The sequence below is a fragment of the Zonotrichia leucophrys genome, chromosome 5, assembly GCF_028769735.1.
Source record: "Zonotrichia leucophrys gambelii isolate GWCS_2022_RI chromosome 5, RI_Zleu_2.0, whole genome shotgun sequence".
In the NCBI taxonomy this organism is placed as follows: Eukaryota; Metazoa; Chordata; class Aves; order Passeriformes; family Passerellidae; genus Zonotrichia; species Zonotrichia leucophrys.
Genome location: NC_088175.1, coordinates 47,618,810 through 47,638,458, shown reverse-complemented (window position 1 = coordinate 47,638,458; position 19,649 = coordinate 47,618,810). Strand labels below are relative to the sequence as shown.

Sequence of the window (19,649 nt, the reverse complement as noted above, 5' to 3'; positions counted from 1 at the left end):
CCCGGGATGCGCCGGGCACACCCGCGAGGTGCGAGGGCTCCTCGGGCGCCTCTGAGGGACCCAAGGGGGGGGCCTGAGTGGCGCGCGAGGTCGCCTCACGCCCCCGTCCTGTGAGGGAATCGCGGCCACCGGGGGCTACCCCAGAGCTCCGGCGGGGCGGTTATCCCGGGTTTCCCGGTTATCCCGCGCCACTGGCGACGGGCGGCAGAGTGGGGGGCTCCGTGAGGGGAGTGGGGGGGCGCCGAGGGGGGCTCGGGGCGGGGGCGGGCGCGGCGGCGATTGGCCGGCGGCGACGGGGAGAAGCGGCTGTGATTGGCCGGCGCGGCGGGGCGAGCGGCGGGCGGCGTGCGGCGATTGGCTGCGGACGAGGAAGCAGGAAGGAGGCCGGAGGCGCTCGCGGCTTGCGGGGAGTTCGCGGCGGCGGCGGCGCCCCCGGTCCCTCCTCCGGTCCCTTCTCCGCCCCCTCCTCCGCCCCTCCCGGCCCCTCCGCCGCCCGCTCCGGCCTCCGCCCGCCCGCTCCGCGACGCCCCGCGGCCAGGGGCGGGCGGCGGCGGTGGCGCCTCGTCCCCATCCCGCAGCCGAGGAGGCGGCGGCGCTGACGCAGCAGCAGCGCGGAGCTCGGGACTCGCGGCGCTCCCGCCGCTGGATTTCTCCCCCCCGGGGCCTGCGGCAGCCTCCCGGTGAGTCCACACGCGGTCCTCGCGGCGCCGGCTCGTCCCTCCGCCCCCGGGAACTCCGCCGGGCCGGGAGCAGGTGCCGCCGCCCTGGGGTTTGGGGGGCGGGGGGTACGCGGGGCCACCGGGAACTTCCCGCGGCGGCGGGGAAGCGCCGGGAGGGCACGGCGGGCTCGGTGGCGGGTGGGCCGGGCCGGGCCGCCGTTACCCCGCGCGGTCCCACTGGTGCGAGGCCGGATCGGCCCCGCCGAACCCCCCGGGCTCCTCCGCCCCTGCCGCTCGGGCAGCACAAAGGCGGCGGGGCCGGGCGGGGGGGCCCGCGGGAGTTGCGGGGCTCGTGGTCCCGGGGGGCTCCTCGCCCCGGGGGCCGCTCGCCTCGGCATCGCCGGATCGGGGGCGATTGCCGGGGAAAGCCGTCGCTGTCCTCGGCCCCTCCGGATCTCGGAGCTGAACCGGCGCTGCCCGGCCGGGAGTTGGCACAGGACGGGCTGGCTGGGGTTGGTGTTTTGGGGCTCCCCACGCCCGAGCGGGGCCGTGAGCCCCTCCCCTGAGCGCTGTGCGGTTGAGTGCGTCGAGTTCCCGATGGTTTGCAGGATGTGATGCCGGGCGGGCTGCGCGCCCCGTGTCCCTGTCAAGCAGGTACCATCGAGCCTCTTTGGGGGACAGCAGAGCAGTTTTCATTTCCATCGTGATTTTTCCCACTTGCCGGGCGCTCCCCGTGGCTCTGGACATCTCTCCTTTCCTGCCGGCTGCTCCGGTGGCCGACGGCTTGTTTCCTCTTCTCCTTTTGTGTAGCGGTGGCTCCTAATGGAGGCAGCTCCGCTGGCTCCCTCTTTTCCAGCTGCTTCTATAAGGCGCAGGAGCCAGCACATGTGACTGGGCAGATCTCGGGAAGACTAGCAAGTGCTCCCCGGGCTCCTGCTCGACAGCCAGCCCCAACGCGGGGACACCCACACCCCGATGTCCCTTTCCCTGCCCCGGCACAGGCAGACACAGGAACCCCCTCTCTTTCACGAGAGCAGCCATGAAAACTTAAAAAATACGAGCATTTGGGATCTATTCTGTTTGCGTCTCCCCCTCCCCTCTCTCTTTCCACAAAATGCTTATCTGAAAGAGGTTCTGGTTGTGTTTTGTTTTAAAGAATCCAGCTGCCCCTCGTGCTCGCTCTCCATCTGAAGTCATCATTGTCAGGAGCAGGCGAACCTCAAAGCGAGAGGCTTTGCCGGGCTTTTGCTTGCCTAGTTAATTGATCTGTCCATCAGTTTGCCACAATTAGCGAGTGCTTGCTCCACGCTGAGGGGCTCTCTGGTGTTCTGGGGGGCTCGGGGTTTTATTTTAAGGCTTCTGGTCCTCGTGGTTGTGAGAAAGAGTGACACGAGCTGCGTGATAGACTGATGCTTTTGAAATCTTAATGTGATTTAAATACCAGCACGCTGCTGATCGCTTTAACAGAAATATCCTGCTCACATATTCATCCCGGGCCATCCTTCACGTTTGTCATGTCCTGGCTACCTGAATCTTTCTCATGCTTCAGCTGGAACTGTCTAAATGTTTGCTGGTGATAGGAAATTGTGCATTAGTGTGATTTACCAGGATGTTTTGGATTTAAACATTGATTTCTGTTTGTTTTGCTCATGAACTCAGTGCAGCATTTCCAACTGCTTTCCAGCTGGAGCAGAGCAGAGAAGTGTAGTGCTACTGATAGGTGTAAAATCAGCTGGAAAACGCCAAGCCTGCAGGGAAAAATAATTCCCTGAACTTTGTGCCAGTGGATCCTTTCTAGATGCTTTGTTTGCTGGGGGTTGATGGTGACAGTTGCACAGAACAATAAGATGCAACTTAGAAATGTGGGGTTTGGGGGAAAAACAGTCACACCCTTGTGTCTTGAGGCAGAAATGTTATTTTGGAGGCCACTGACGTGTTCTCATCCAACTGAATCATTCAGTTAAGTGTCAGTACTCTGTCCTTCTTGCCAGTTTGTCTGCATCACCTTTCTGTTTCCACTCTGGAAGCCTCAGTGTTTATTTGGCTTTTTAACCAGTGTCACGGGACAGTTAGGGTTGGAAGGGCCTCTGGAGACCATCCCCACCTAGAGCCGGTGACACAGAAATGTGTCCAGGTTTGGAATGCCTCCAGAGAGGGAGGCAGCCTGAGCAGCCTGCTCCTGTGCTCTGCCACCCTCAGTGGAAAGTTCTTCCTCCTGTTGAGGTGGAACTTGTTGTGTTTTAGGTGATGCAGGTTAATTTTGTTTGCTGTCGTGGTGTTAATCGCTGTTGTGTGACTCGGAGGCTCTGTGGGACATGTGTGCCGGTCTGGTCTGTGGAGATCCAATTTAGGGAGAGCCTGGCTGTGATTTGGGGGGAAATCCACCCTTCAGCAAAAGCTTTTCTAATGCTGCTGCAGCACTAAAAATAAGCCCTTAGCAGCAAATCTGTCCAAAGTAAACAATTGAAAAATAATTAGGAGTGGTAGGCAAAGGCGTGCTCGCTGGTTGGCATCATGTTCAGATCACAAGCAAATGAATGAATGATGAGATCTGGCTCTGCAAAAACAGGAAGGTGTGCTCAGAGATGTGCAAATATCACATCCAGTGTGGGGCTTATTTTGCCCCATCTCCCAGTTAGTTTTCTCCATTTGGACATCAGGAGGGATTTGTTCCTGTAAAGGGTTCACAGGCACTGGAAGGGGCTGACAGCAGGGGGGTGGTGGAATGCCCATCCTGCAGGTGTTCAGGGAAGGACTGGATGTGCCATTCAGTGCTCTGGGCTGGGTGACAAGGTGGTGGTTGGTCCCAGGTTGGACTCGATGATCTCAGAGTTCTTTTCCAAGCTCATTGGTCCTGGGATCTCAGTTAACCAGGGGATACAGCTTGTGGAGGCAGCAGCAGAACGGCCTCGGCGCCACGCCCAAGCAGCCGAACCAAGTCATAACTCTCATGTTGATAATAATAAATGGAGCAGTGTTCAGATGACTTGGAAATACAGGGGGAAAAAAAGCAACCAAAAATAAGCAGCCCAAAGAAGTCATAAATCTGAAAATAGCTTCAAACACAAGCTGTGAGCTGGCAGGGGCTGGGGTGGCTGGGCTGTGACAGAGAGGGATGTGCTTCCATCCCGGGGGATTTCCCCATCCCAGGGCTCTGACCGGCTGGTTTGCTCTCCTTCTTGAACTCCCAGTGTGAGTGATGATTTATGTGCCCGTGTCCAGCAGCTCATAGGTGAGCTGGTTATATTCCCAGCTGCAGATTTGGGCTGTCTTGAGCTATTCTCCAAGTGTGAAGTCTGGAAGACGCTGCAGTTTTGAATGCAGACAGTGTTTAAAGGGAAGAACAGGGGATGTTCTGTGGAGGATGCTCAGAAGGAATTGTTCCTTGTGTTCAGCATGAGGACTGGAGGCTTTGGGTCCTTCAGCCATGATCACAGCTGTCCAGCATGGCAGCTCCTCTTTTATTTAGACCAAAGACATGGATTTAATGGCAGAGAATATTGAAATTCGTGGCCAGGTTGTTGTTCTCAGTGAATGAGTTACCTGTAAGAAGATCATCACAATTTAACTCTCTGTGCTTTCACACTTGTACTGGCACCTGATATCCTTGAAATGGGGAAAACGCACTTAAATTTGATACTACTGGTTTTATGTCTTTTAAGACAGAAAGAAACAAGATTGTATGGGACAGTGCCATAACTTTGTTCAGTTATTGTCCCGATTTGCTATTTTAGCATGGAGCTTTATTATAAATAAAGTAGAATAGAGTCACAGTAATATTTCATGTGAATAAAAAAACCCTTCCATTAGGAGAACAAGACACTGGAAAACTTTATCATGCAATAAAGTGAAATGAGGGACTGAAGTTACTAAAAAGATAAGCCAAGGGTATCATTAAGAAAAACAAATAGAAATCTGGTTTAAAATCAACTCATTTGGGCCCTGTCAATATTTGTGCCATTGGAGTTTAATTGATCTGTTCCATGTTATTTTTTCTCTGGCCATGTGGGTGAAACCCCTATAAAATCAGAGTATGGAGAACTGGCAGGATATAAGAAGTGCAGTCAGCTGAGGGAACTGAACCTGAACCTCTTTGTGAAATCTCTGGTCTCTCAAAATTATAATTGTATAATTTCCAAAGAATAATTTGATTTAAATCAGAGTGGAAGTCCCGCAGTGGGGATGGCAGTGCTGCTCTGCTTCTGGAGAAAAGCAGCTGAAAATGAGGATGGCTGCCCTGGAGGAGCAGTTGTTTTCCCTTCAATCCACTACTTATTGATATACATTAAATTTCAGGACATCTTCCATGGAGGGCGGGTGGTTATTAACTCCGCATGGGTCAGAAATAATTCAGGGGACGCTGTTGGTTTTGGCCTGCTTTGTGAGTGATGCTCTCATTTGGCAGTGCTGGGTTCTTGCTGGTTGATGACGGGGGAAGGCATGGCTGTGTCTTTCCTTGACTCAAACCGTGTGGGAATGAGCGCTGGAGCGCCCTGCGAGCCCGGTGGCACCGGGCAGTCCCCCCTGGGGACAGCTAAATAAACGCTGTTAAATGGGGAGGCAATGTGTGTCACTGCCCGGGAGCACGCCGTGCTCGGGGCCCTGCCGCGGCGCTGCTCCCCCGTGGCACGGCCGGGAATGCCGCTTTTATCACCTCTAACCCAAGTCAGAGCTGCATTTTCAGGAGAGGTGTTTGGCCGGACCTTCTCTGAGCCCGCTTGGAATCCCTCGGTTTGTCATTCTGCTTCCTTCACCGTCTAAAATTCCCAGTGCTTTTGGAGACTTGGCAGCTCGGGAATTTGAGGGGTGTTTGCTGTCACACGTGCAGCCAGGCACCGTGACAGGAGTCTGGTGGCATTGGCAGGGTGTCAGCTCATCCCATGGGATGGCACAGCCGGCACGGTGATGCTGGGAGCAGGGAGGCTTTGGGATCCGGGTGTCTCGTGGCTCCCTCCTTCCTCTGCCAGACAAGGGGAATTTTGCAGCCCAGGTGGGAATTTTCTCCTGCTGTATTCCCTGGGCTCTGCCCTGTTGTGGATGGAAGCGCTCGGGAAAAGGCACGTGGAGAGCGGGTGGGATTTGTGTTAAACGTGTGGTGCTCAGGAATAAGATGATGCTTGGGCTCAGCTGCCGGGTGCTGCATTCCTCGTGTCCCAGTTCTCCTAAACAAAGGTATGACTAAAGAAAATGACGATTTTTAGGTTTTCCCCCTTTGTAAGGCACATCACAGGAGCGCTCACTGGCACCCATTGTTCTTCCAGCAGTTTTTGAAGGGCTTTCTCATGCTCAGCTTTGAAAGTCTACAGCTCAGCAGCCTTGATTTTTTTTTTTTTAATGAAAGATCTTGGCTTTTAGAGGCTGCCTGTATCTCAATATTTCAAATTATTTACGAGGCTCTTAGAAATAGAAAGCAGACGTTTTCCTCTCATTGATTGGAATAAAACTGCTTTGCTGGCAGCTGATTCTTCAGTGTCTGAATTATCATCCTTGAAATAAAATCTCAGTGCTAGGGAAGCATCGAGATCCCAGGCATTGCTTCCTACTTACACCGTGCCTGGCCTTCTATTGTTCCTGCCTGTGGCCTGTGGGAAGCAGGGAAAATCGGGAGCTTCAGCCAGCCTTCCCACAGCACAGCATTATCCGGTGCTCGCCTTCATTGTGTCTCCGTGTGCGTGCGGAATACCTGGAGCAGGCTTGCCTGGGCAGCGGGGGAGAGCAGTGGGGAAGGGTGCCTGGGCTGGGCCGGGCTGGCTTTCGGGGCGGGAGGGAGCGGGCGGAGGAGCCGCGGGCAGCGCGGCCCCGGCGGATGCGGCGGGAGCCGGGAGCAGCCCCCGCTCCCGGTGCCGCGTCCGCGCCGGGAGAGTTCGGGGAACTGAGGAGCGTCCTAACGGGAAACGGGCCGGGACCACGTCCCTGGAATCCCTCCGGGAGCGCTGCCTCTGTCAGGGCACTTGGCAGGTTGAGCGTGTTCCCGCTGGCTCAGGGTTGGGAGTTCTGTGGAAAAGAGCAGGATTTGAGGCGGGGTGGAGAGGAGCATCGAGGTCTCTGCTGAGGGAGGATGGAGAGGCGCCGGGGGAAATGCAGGCAATGAGGATTAAGCTGCAATAATCACATATTGATAAATATGGGTGGTTTGTGGAGGGAGAGAAAGCAGGAAAGTGCAGGCTTGTGGAGGGAACTAGTGGGCAGCAGGAGGTTTATTTTTAATGAATAAAAAACTCGTAAGAAACAGATGCAAGAGGCATGTTTGGGTTTGTTCCTTTGTTCAGCTCAGCGAAAGTCAGTGGAAGGATTCAAGGTTGGAGATGGCTCAGAGTAAGGAGACAGAGCAGCTCTCTCCAAGGTGAGCAGGATAGTAAAGGAAAAGGAATTGGCAGCTATAATCACGTGTAGACAGAGAAAAAAGAGATTTTATTGAAATCCTGGCCAAATGCCAGATGTCAGAACAGCTACGGAAATGCTGAGTTGGACAGGTAAATCCCAACCTGGGAATTCCTTAGGTTTCAGCAAATGGCACAAGCAACAGAAGTAAACCAGGCATTTTGGGAATTTTTTCCTTAAAAATTACTTGGTAACCTTGACTCTGTGGCGTGTCCCTAATTCCTGGAGGTGGTGATTACCTGGAGATGGCCCCTGCAATAACCATGTGGTGGGCAGAGCTCCTGGTGAGGGGGAATATGCAATGCCTGCTGGCTGCCCCTCTGTTCTTTCCCAAGAACTCTGTCATCTTGTCCTTCCTAGATGCTGGATTTCATCAGGGATCTCTAGGGATGCAGTTATGTGGGATTACTACTGTCCTCCTTGTGTTTTGGTTGGAAAAAGGCGAATCCTTTCCAATCCTGTTAGGGCAGACAGTGTGGTTGGGAAGCAATGTTTAGCCAACCTTCCAAAAAAAAGCTATTTTCATTTTCATTTCTTCACGGTTCTGTTTCTTCTAATGTAGTGGAAGAGGACCCAGGGGATAATTCCCACTTGAGAATAAATTGCCAGCTTTGCTGGAGGTGCAGTCCTGCCACCTCTGGGGCTGTAGAGGAGTGGTACAAACCCTGTCCCTCTCGGTGTCTGTGGGTCAGGATCAGTTACCAGGAATAACTTGAGCCTAGGGATGAAGTTTTGGATGCAAGTGGCTTAATTACAGTGCGAATGGAGCATCGCTGTCTGTGCTCAGCCCACATGTGATCTGCTGCAGTTCTCCTGCCTGAAACCACTAATGAGCTTAAGAACTCCCCTGTTTTCCCAGCGCTTAACAAAAATTAAATCCTTCCCTCCCAACAAAACTGGTCGCGTGCTCAGCCCGCTGCTTTCATCAGGAACAATGGGTGAGCGCTGACCTTCCTGAGATGCCACCTCAGAGCTCGTTACTGAATAATTAGGTGATCCTTCCCCTTGCCACAAAGCTCGGGGGCTGGTTTTTGTATTGATAACGTGACATATCCCAAGGCTCGGCCTTGAATTTCAGGCGCTGGGCTGTTCCAAACTCCATCTGTCCACTAAGTGAATGTCAATCCAATTTAAGCTTGCATATGTTTCCAAGGAAACCATGGGAGGCAGTGGGGAGAAATGGATCATGGAGGGGCAGGGAGGCTCGCGCAGCAGCAGCGCTTTGACTTTTCACTATTTAAATATAATTAAACTCCAGTTCACTGTAATAACCCTATATAGAGCAGTGTCTGGAGGCCTTGAGGGTCTGATGGCTGATCTTGGAGTAGCCTGTGTTATGTGTAAAACAAATACAGTGAATTTAGAAATAAGAAAGGAAAGTGGCCTCAAGGAAAGTGGCTTCAGGTGCTTCTGTGAGGCCTCAGTCCAGCTCGTAGAGCTCTGCACTTTCTTATGTAGATCCCAGAGTCATTTAGGTTGGAAAAGACCTCCAAGATCATCAGGGTCTACCTGTGGCTGATCACCAGCTTGTCAACCAGACCAGAGCACTGAGTACCATGTCCAGCCATTCCTTAGACACCTCTAGGAATGGTGACTCCACCACTGTCCTATGCAGCTGCTTCCAATGCTTGAAATCATGGGTTTGGGCAGTGAGGTCCTGCTTTTCTTTCTCTCAGGCTGGAGAGCTCATGCAGCCGTGTAAAAACCTGTCCAGCCCTCAGCTGAACAAAGCAAGCTGTGAATGGACCCAAAGGAGTTGTCAGATGTGTATTTAGACCCCCATGAAAATATAAATGGAAAGTGTTTAGATAAATTGAGGACCAGTGTCCCTGCCAAGTTGAAAGGGCCAGGTTGGATGAGTCTTGGAGCAGCCTAGGCTAGTGGAAGGTCTAAACCACTGCCTGTGGGGGTTTGGAATGGAATGATCACTGGGGTCCCTGCCCACTCAAATCATTCCAGGATAAAACACCTTAATGCTGCATACTGACTGATGTACTTGTGTTTGGAGGGCAGTAACTGTGACAGGCCTTGCCTGGGGAGCAGGAAAATCGGTGAATATTCGGATATTTGCTCCTGATCCCTCAGATAAGCTGCAGGTGCTGTGGCTCCCTAAAAGCTCATCCTTCACCAGAGGTGCGAGAACTTCCAGGCACAGCCCAGGTCGAGCAGAGGCACAGAAGGAAAGCTGTGAGGTGACACTGAGCAGGAGGCCCCAGAGGTAATTTGGGGTCTGTTCCTTTTGCAGACCTTGTGTCAGCCCCAGCAGAGACCTGACAGAGGTTGTGGCATCTTCTGGGAAGTGTCACTCAGCTCTGCTGGCGCTCCCATGTGTGCGGCAAAGTTGTAAGCGGGGTGGGAAGCAGCAGGGCTGGAGACTCAAACGTGGACTTTGTGCTTGGTTTCTGTTCAGAAGAAATGAGGGCTCCCCTGCCCCATTTCCAGGAATTCATCTTGAACTGAGAGTTTAAATGCTGCAGAAAGCTGGGGCTGTAAGTCTGCCTGGCTTTCTGAAGCAAAGCATGTTTCTACCTGCTAATACAGCTGTTAAATAAAATGTTTATCTTAGTTATTGAAATGAAGAGTGAGGAACTAGCTTTGGAGCTCTAAAATGGGATATTATCTGTCATTTTACTTTGAAGAATGCTGCTGCCTTAAAATGCTTTACTGTGACAGATAGCTGTAGCTGAAATTCTGGTGTCTGGGGATATCCTGCGTGGATACATCTCTCCTTGTGCACTGTGACTGCAATCTGAGACAGAAACTCCTCAGCTCTGAGCTCTTTGCAGCTGTTGTCCAGCATCAGATCCTTTTTGGATCAAATCTCCTGAGATTTGGGCTGCCAGCAGCCAAACTGGCCGAGGGGAGGTGTGTGCTGGGCACGGGCACTGGGAATTGTCCTTGGGCCGAGCTGTGGGATAGCAGGGGGTTCTGCCTGCTTGGGGGGGGCTCTGCAGCACATTCCTCCTTATCAGCTGTTTACCCTTCCACTCTGGGCACAGCCTGGGAAAGCAGAGCCTGCTGCAGCCTGCTTGGATCTTCCAGCAGCTCCTGGAAAGTTCCTACCAGCTCTCCTGACATTGGGCCGGTAGCTGCGAGCGTCTCCCGCTGCCACTTTGGCTCTGCTTCAGCTGGCAGCTCGTGCAGCTCAGGAATCCCTCTGGGATCGCTGCTCCACTCGCATTCCCCATGGTCTGGCTTCACACATGGCCTCCTTGTGCCCCACTCCTTGGAGCCTGCTGTTCTGAACTGTGTGCATCTTTTAGCCTTGTGCTCCTGTGCAGGTGACTGGGAGGGATGAGGGCAGTTTTCCCTTCCCCATCCCTCTGATCCACATATTGAACACCTCAATGTGCAGTCAATGTTCTCAAATCCTGTAGCTGATAATGAAGGGGATGATTCTGATTATTTTTTTTGTTTCTCTGCTTGTCAGTGCTAGGAGTTCCTCAAAAGTTTTGATGTTTTCTTCCCTATAATGAATATTCTCCTTGAGGCTGGAGGAAGCACGTGGGGGGTGGTTTTGCAGTATCAGAGCATCATTTGGCAGAACAGTACTTGTAGAACTCTTCTCCCTACTACTCAGCACACCTGGGTGTTTTGAATCCACAGCCTGACTTCAAGGGATCTTCCTGAAAATTATTTGGAGCACCTGTGGCATTTCCATAAAACTAGGCTGCACTGTTTAAAAGCTGTGTGGTTCCCCAGAGGAAGTTGTAATTAGGCTTCTTTGCCAGAGAGCTGATGGTTTATCCTCTGGAGTTCCCACTGGCTCCATGGTGACCTACACTTGTGGGAGAATAGAAGCATTCAGCATCCCCCCAGAATTCAACCCAGAGCTCTTGGGACCAAGGCTGTGACTTAGTCACTGCTCTTAACCATTCCTGATACTCTTAAGTTTATTTCCTTCCTGGCTGTGCAAGGTACAGTGAAATCCAAACAATATTTCAGTGTGATGGAGTCTGTAAGACCCACCTTATTGAAGAAGTCTGATCCCAGCCCTGGCTGGGAGAGCTGAGTGTGTTTAATTGCTGCCTTTCTGAGCAGCATCACGCCCGTGTGGGTCGATAAATGCGCCTTAATGAGTGCATATAAACCAGATCACTCCCAGCACTGGCTGCAAACCCTGTCCACTCTGTTTAAAGGTGCTATTTGTTGCCTTGACTGATCAAACCCGGGGCACAGGCAAAGGTGTGTGTTTAAATACACCTCTAACGATGTGGGTAAGGGATGAAAGGGCTGGGGCAGCTCCTAATGGGAGTTAAACGGGCTCTCATGGAAGCAGCGTTCCAGCAAGCTGGGTTTCTCCTTGTCTAAAGTGGCTGAATTGCCTGTGTTTGGCTTGTGGTTCCTGGGATTTTAACATGTTACAACATCCAGCTTCTGCTTAAGTTTTCTGTCACCAGATTTCTGGTCTGTGCCAGCTGCTGGTCCCTAGAAATGCTCCTCTGGCTCAGCTCAGGACCTTTGGCAACACCGAGTCACCTGCTTCCTGGGCTTAAATGATCCAATTGGACCCAAATTTAAATTATTCCTCTGCTAACACCCTAGGAATTAAGGAACTTGTTCTCCTTGGAGGTGTCAGCTGTTGCAGCACAATTCAGCAGTGCTACATTTCCTCGGACTGACCTACTGAAACCAATTGAGTTGTGAAATTTTAAGTGGAACTGCTTCACTTACTTTGTGAGTTACTGATTTGTAAATACTGTCTCTGGCACTAATGAGAGGGAGGAAAGAGTTTAAAGCAGGTTTAGGTAAGCTTGGCAGTTCTGCCTTGGCTAAACCCGTGGCACCACAAGATGTGTGAATGTACACCAGTGGTTGTGGTGGTGACTGGTCCTGTATTTTATGAAGGAAAAAAAAATCATGTATTTTCAAGCTACATCTGGACTTTTATTCCAGGAGTTCCCAAACCATTCTATGATTCATGGAATGCCAGCGTGTTTTGGGTGGGAAGGGACCTTAATGCTCATCCATTTCCACCCTCTCCCATGAACAGGGACATCTTCCACCAGCCTGTGCCAGGGCCTCACCACCCTCACAGGGAAGAATTAGATTCTCTGATTCTAGTGCAAATCCAGTAAGGTTGGCTCTGGATTTAAGCTCTGCTCAGCATTCAGTGCAGCACTGTGGTTTACAAGACATCAGGGAAGGAGAGGGTTTGGTTCCAGGAATTGCAGTGGGAATGCAAGAGTTCTGTAAAGTCTTTCTTTGACTTGAGTTGTGGATTGGGATTGAAACTCTCAAGTGGAAAAATGCTCAGCATAGCTCATCCTCTGTCACCTTTGTCCTCAGCTGGGAACGTGTGGGGTTAAAGCTGGTGTTTCAAGTGATGATCAGAAAGTGAGAATAAAGAAGTAGAAAGTCTGTTTTCTTTTGAAATGTCTGTTAAACTTTGAATAGAAAGAGGAATCAAAACCTTTGGTGAAGGAAATCCCAGAGAGCTGTTTTGCTGTATGGAAAACTTGCAACCAGCTGAGGGTGAAGTGGTGTGCTACTACTTTTTAAACCATATAGAAACAGAAGATATTTCCAGATGTAAGATGATACTGTCTGAAGTACTTACTCTAGAACTGAAAATAATTCAGGTAGCAGTTTTAGTCTGAAGAGGTAGTTCTGGTCAGTGTATTTCAACTGGGCATGAGTCAGAACACAAGAATCCTCGAAAATACTACATGAACTTGTTCTTTAACAGAACTTAGTTTTGCCTGCTTGGGTTTAAAACTTCTGTGAATTTAAGTCGAGGTTATAAACATGCATGTCTGTTACATTTTCATATTCAGGCTGCCTTTTGCACTCCTCAGAGATGATAATTCCTAGAGTCCATACCTGGAACCATAGTGTGAAGGATTTGGTCACTGAGGTGGGGAACAGGCAGTTTTGAGGGACACTGAGGTGAGGAAAATAGATGAAGATTATTTAAAGGAAAAAAAAGTTTAAATCAAACATTTAGTTAAATGCCGTGTAGAAGGAATGCCTTGCCCTTCCCTGAATTTCTTGCATTTCTTTTATCTCCCCTAAAGCCAGTTCTGAACTCGTGGAGTAGGAATGTGTTGTCTTTGGATGCTGAGGGTGCCGTGCCGAGAGTTCCCAGTCAGGAGAGAGTGAATGGAGACCTTTGTGGGGGAGAGGTACCCGAGGGAGGAGAAGGGAAATCCACATCCAGAGCTAGGATGGCAGTGACAGCTCCGTGACATGGAGAGGAGCTGGCAGGGATGCACCTGCCCTTGAAATTCCCACAGGCAGCAGAGTTTGCAGCCGCACGTGTAGAACACAGAATCACGGCGCCGCTTGAATTATTTAAGCTCAGCAGCTTGGAGGAAGCTCCTAAAGCAGTCGTGGAAGGATGTGATTATAATATATAGAAGAGCTTTAATATTTACTATAGAAAAACCTTACACCTTGTTCTTCAAAATAAAGCCTTGGGAATAATTTGTTATTCCATTTTGCCTGTGGAACAGGAAGGGTGCCAGAGCTATCTGAGCAAAGTGACATGTGATTGATATTTTACCAGACTCAGCCTTCTGCCACGAAGGAATCGAGTTTGCATTTTGCATATATGAAAAATCAGATGAGCGGGGCTTGTGTGGGTTATTTTTTTTAAAAACCTTGATTGGCAAAGCTTGTGCTTTTTCTATAAACACGACTGCAAAAGCTGTCCCGGAATATTTTTGACTTGGTTTTTCAAACTACTTATAGGCATGTTTTAGGGTGTTGTTGGCATAGCTGTCACATGGCAGCTTTGTACAGAACCTATTTAAAGTTGTAACAGGCAATTCTATGCAAAGGGGTGGTATTTAACAGATCTGGTATTTTATAGAGTCAGAGAATCCTAGAATTATTTGGGTTGGAAGGGTCCTTTAGGGTCATCTCATTCCACACCCTGCTACAGGCAGGGACACCTTCCACCATCCCAGATTGCTTCAAACTCTGCCCAGCCTGGCCTTGGACACTTCCAGGGATGGAGCAGCCACAGCTTCTCTGGGCTTGATCTGTGCCAGGGTCTTCCCACCCTCACAGGGAAGGATTTCCTCCCAATGTCCTGTCTAACCCTGTGCTCTGGCAGTGGGGAGCCATTCTCCCTTATCCTGGCACTACTTGCTCTTTCAAAAAGTCCCTTTCCTTCTTGCTGCTGCTGTTCCCTGGGATATTTCAGGATTGCAATATCTGTGTAAGCTTCAGCCTTGTCGTTTTTCCAAGTGATCTGGAAAAACCATCCCATCCTTTCCCGTGTTTCTCTTGCCTAATCTCTGGACTCTGAATGCCTTCATTAAAAGGAAACCTTAGTAACTAGTTCACTGGGGAGTGATGCAGCAAAAGCCAAGTGTCAAAGCATCTCTTTCCATCAAATTGTCAGCCTGGAGACAAGCTCAGCCTCATTTCCACCCCCACATCCTTGTACTTACCTGCAAATGCCAGGGAATTCCATTGCCCTACCTGGGCTTTCCTTTGCAGCAGCATGCTTAGGCTGCTTATCCATGGTTCTCCATGGGTTGCTGCTGCAGCTGGGAGGCTCCTGTGGGAAGCACAAGTGATGGATGCTGTTTGGGAATTGCCATATGCTCTATCACACTCTAGAATCCATTAATTCCAAATTTCCTTCTCCTCCTGGTGCATCCCTCCCTAACTTGTTGAAAAGCAAAGAAAATACATCCCCTCTTGAGAGTAGGAAGGTAGTCATGTTATCCATCTCTGAAGAAACTAGGGGCACAGAAACAAATCCTGGTCTCTGCTTCCAGTTTTTTCTGGCTTTGGAGTGGGTTTGGAGTTTTGGGATGGCAAGGATAGCTTTGCCTGTAATTACAGCTTTTGCATCTCTTCTGCACAGAGTGAGTATGAAACTGTGGCTGTGCCATTGCCTCTCGAGCTCTGACCCCACTCAAGCCGATTTCAGTGGGATTTGGGAGGCTGTGAAGAGCAGAAGAGGCACCAGAGGTACCAGAGACCCAGAACAACGCTGCTTTATGTTGGGGTCACAAGCAAAAGGCTTGTGATAGCTCTTGGGGTGGAATTCTGCATTTCTTCAAGGCTGTAGGAAGTGGTTTTGCCAGTGTTGATCACGGGTGTTCAGTGAAGGCTTTGCTTTCAGAAACTTGGGATTTGCTTTAATGCAAGTATGTGCCAGACCCCAAAGCTTTGGGGCTTCAAACTTGGTCGGGGTTTGGTGCCTGATGTTGGAGTTGCTGAGGTCACTTATCGGTGCCCACATTTGTTTTTCACTTCATCATTTCCTGGCTGTTTTGCTGGGGGCAGCCTGTCGCCGGCAACGTGACACAGTGTTACAGCTTCTTACCATCCGTACAGGGGAAAAGAAAAGCCGGTGCCTTTGAGAAAGATGTGCTTTCCCGGGGTTGTGTTAATTGCCCAAACAACCTGCCCTGTTGTGGATTTTGAGGAAATATCCTGTGACTCTCCCCCACGCTTGTACATTGTTCACTTCCACTGGTGTTTTCTTGCCTTTTCCCTTATTTCTTCCCCTCTTTTCCCACCCCATTTTCACCCCAATTTCTCCCCACTTTTTCCATTTTCCCCCCACTTTTTCATCCCCCATTTCTTTGCACCCCCCATTTATTTTCCCTTTCTTTTTATCCCCCTCTTCTTTCCCCCCGGCTCTTCCCCCTGTTTTTTCCCCTTTCCTCTTCCCTGAGAATGCCGCTTGCTGAGGCTGCGGAGAGTGTGAGAACAGCCAGAGAAATGTAATTTTGGCTTCCCCAGACAGAGCACTGCCACTAGGCAAGATTTGAAAGCAGATAACCGAGGCTGAGGCAGTCCTTCCCAAGGAACCAGCCGGGAGCTGCTCGGGGTGTTCCCAGCTGTGGCTCCGGGCAGCGCGGGTCAGGCTGCGCCCGGCCGGATTCGCTCCCTGTCGGACACATTCGGCTCTCGGGCTGTGGAGCCCCGGGCTCTCATTGCAGTTGGCTGTGATTTATCACGGCCACACACGGGCTGCAGAGCTCCCAGCCGGGTGGTGGAGCACACACAGGCTTTCGCAACGGGGGGATAATTAGGGGCGTTGGAGCAAGGAGTGAAGCAGAGCGCAGTCCGGGACAGCTCCCAGAGATCCTCTCGGCTGTGCCAGAGTTGCCCCACATCCCTTTTTATGAGCCTTTTGGAAGCTGTGGAGGCTGCGTGTCCACATGGCTTTTCAGGAGCTGCTGGCAATGAATAATACAATCCTGGAATGGTTTGAATTGGAAGGGATATTAAAGATCCATCCCTCTGACATGACCAGGGACACCTTCCACTATTCCAGGTTGCTCCAAGCCCCATCCATCCCTTCCAGGGATCCAGGGGCAGCCGCACCTTCTCTGAACAACCTGTGCCAATGCCTGAGCACCCTCACAGGGAAGAATTTCTTCCCAGTATCCCATTTATCCCTGCTCTGGTACAATGGTCAGAGCTATGCTGATGAGTGAGAGAAGCCAGCCCTTGCTGCAGACTAATGAGCTCTGTATAAACAGTTTCCTCCAGAGCATGTGAATGATGGAGCTTTCAATGGATCTCAGGAGAAAAATCAGGACTGGACCCTGGGAAGACAGATTGTAGCTTCCAACAGCTACAGATTTTCTGAATGTCTGAGAGGGAGGAGATGTTTCCACTGACAGGACGTGCATGGCATTCAAGGAACTCAGCCGGGAATACCTGATGCTGCTGCGATTTATCCGGATTTCCCAAAGCTCCTGCAAGGCTTCTTCCGTGCAGCACGTTCCTTAGAGCACTGGGAATTACTCGCCTGCAAAAGCAGCAGGGAGGAAGGAGCCAATCCTCCAGATACTCACAGTTGTAGGGCTGTTGTCACAGCAGAAGCTGTTCCAATGGAAATGGATAGACAGAATTCAAGTAGATGGGGCTGAGAGTCATCGGAGCGGTGCCGTGCGTGGAGAGGAGGATCGGTGTTGTCGTAACTCTTTGTGTGTTATTGAAGTGCCAAATGGATTAGGAGCTTTAAAAGCTTTAATTTCTGCGCTTTTGGCATCGTCTCTTGGAACGCGCGCGTCTCCGTAGTGAAGCTCTGGAGAGGAAATGGGGCTTGAAGGGGTAGTCCCAGACTAGTTTCTTCTAATTTCACTTGCAATCAAGTGCTGGAGAGAGAGAGACAGATGCTGCAGCTGCATGATTACAGAACATGCAGCTGTTATCCCACTTGCTTCTTTTCCTGCTAATGAGGCATCAACTCTCTCCTGAGTTTGCTGTTTGGGTAATGGTTTTATTCTAGCACGAAACTAGAAGTGGTTTTAATTTTTCTTTATCCTGATCTGGTTTGGGTTCAGCAGCTGGAAAGATGGTTTTTCAGAACCAGTCTGGTTTGAGGAAGGAGCTGCCCAGAGAAGCTGTGGCTGTCCCATTCCTGGAAGTGCTCAAGGCCAGGTTGGATGGGGTTTGGAGGAACTTGGGCCAGTGGAAGGTGTCCCTGCCCACGGCAGGGAGTTGGAATGGGATGAGCTTTAAGGTCCCTTCCAATCCAACCCATTCTGTGATTTGTATGATAAGGAGACAGCAATTCCAACTAGCTTTAAAGTGCTTGGTGGACTCTGCATGCAGCTGGATAGACTGAGCTGCTTGAAACTTTAATTTCCAACGCCTCACTGTCTTCTCACCATGAATCCAGTTCCTCAGCCATGAGCAATAAATGGGTGGTTCTGATTTAAGTATCTTTCAGTTCTTCACATTGTCTCGCACTTTCTTGGAGACTTCTGGGCACAGGCAGCTTTTCTGTGCTTTGTGAAGCAATACAAAGGTGGAGAGAGGATGAAGAGCTCTGCCACTCTCCCTTCTCAGCCGGCAGGAGCACAATACTCGCTGGAAGGAAGCTCGGCAGGACTCTGATTTTGAGGAATGATGCATTTGCCTGTCAGAGGGCTGAGTTTGAGCTGTGTTCAAAAGCTCTGTCTCTGTGTTGTGCTGAGGGAAGAGCAGGGATTGCTGGATCCCAGGTGAGCTGGGAACAGGGGCATCCCCCTCACAAAGCAATCCATGCAGTGCAGGTGATTGTGGAGGTGTGGAAAAACCTGAGTAGTCCATACTGAGGATAGGTTTTGTTCCATAGATGCTGGCACTGAATCATAGAATCCTGCAATGGATTGGGTTGGAAGGGATCTTAAAGCTGAAACAGTTCCACCCCCTGCCATGGGCAGGGAGACGTCCCACTATCCCAGGTTGCTCCAAGCCCCATCTAACTTAGCCTTGGACCCTGCCAGGGATGGGGCAGGCACAGCTTCTTTGGGCAGCCTGTGTCAGGGTCTTGCCACCCTCACAGGGAGTTTATTCCTAATATGCCATCTAACCCAGCCCTCTGTCAGGGTGGAGCCATTCCCCCTTGTCCTGTCACTCCAGGCCCTTGTTCAAAGCCCCTCTCCAACTTTCCTGTGGGCCCCTTCAGCTGCTGGAATGGACAGTTAAGTCACCTCAGAGCTTCTCCAGGCTGAACAATCCCAGTTCTCTTACACCCCCTTCCCTCAGCCCCTCCCAGCCTTTTCCTAACTTCAGAGCATCTCTGGCATGAACAGTCGCAGCTACAGCACCCAGTTTGAGAGCACGAATCCCCCAGGATGTGTGGTGCTAGGCTGGATCAGGCTCCTGCCTGTGGAAACTTGAGAAGAACAAGGTGCCTGATGCTGGGTTTAAGGCAAACCATGGCTTTTTAGTTTGGGATTTTTACCAGAGGCTCAGTCTCTCAGTAGGAACAGTAGAAAATAGGATGAAAGTTGCAAGGAAGTCACTGGTCCATATAGCCTGGGAAGAGTTGTCCTCCCCAGGGCACATTCTGCAGGATACCTGTTCTGCTTCTGCCAAATCCTGCTCTGCCTGATCCATTTTTAAAAATTGTACTTCTCTTCCAAACTCCGGAGGTTGCATGTGGTCAATTTAGCCTTTTGTGCAAGAATAATTCAATTCTGGAGGAAATTCTGTGTGACTTGATCCTCCTAATTCCCAGAGCCTGGTTTTCTAATAAGAAAAGTGTAGACATATATAAGTGTTTGTTCCCCACCAAGCTCTCCTCCTGGGGCACCAGCCATGGGATATACCCTGTTTAAGGGGGTGGAGGAACTCAGTCACCCCAAAAACACATTGCCAAGAGGATGACATCTAAAAAAGCACCATGCAAACCCCAGCGGGTTTCAATTCCTGAATTTCCCTTAGTTAATGCATATATAAGTAAGGCAATTAAAACACATTGGGCTTATTTCAAATAGATAATCTAATTATCAGCTTGATTAAACCATATCAAATGAACAGTTCTTGTAATTCGGGAGCTTTGTTCTAATCACTGCCAAAGCAGTAGGAGCTTTAATTAAAAGCCTCAAAAGTGGCAGACCAGTGTCAATTGAGGGGAGTTACAGCCTGAATCCTGATTGCAGGGAAGAGCAAACCCATCCTAGGTGGATGCTGATAAAAAGATCAGCTCTTTGCTGCCAATAAATGGAATTTGACCATTTTGTAAATACCATTGAATGAAAGTAATTGTCCTTTGCTGCTGTGTCTGGTGCTCGGAAACAGACTTCATTAAATCTATTCCACTATCACCCATTTACACTGACATTTTTAATGTCTCTAGGTTGGTATCACCCAGCCATATCCTCTCTCAGCCTTGGACCTCCAAGCTGTAGACTGAAG

The 19,649-nt window shown here is 50.5% G+C and overlaps 1 protein-coding gene across 2 annotated transcripts in view; it reads left to right on the top strand.

Annotated features, from left to right (window-relative positions):
• Positions 1-547: 547 nt before the first annotated feature.
• BAHD1 (bromo adjacent homology domain containing 1) overlaps positions 548-19,649 on the top strand; it is a 35,111-nt gene continuing 16,009 nt past the window's right edge. For both annotated transcript variants that reach the window (XM_064715198.1, XM_064715197.1), the window contains exon 1: positions 548-680. The gene's annotated coding sequence lies outside the window, so the exon portion shown is untranslated. The remainder of the gene's footprint in view (positions 681-19,649) is intronic.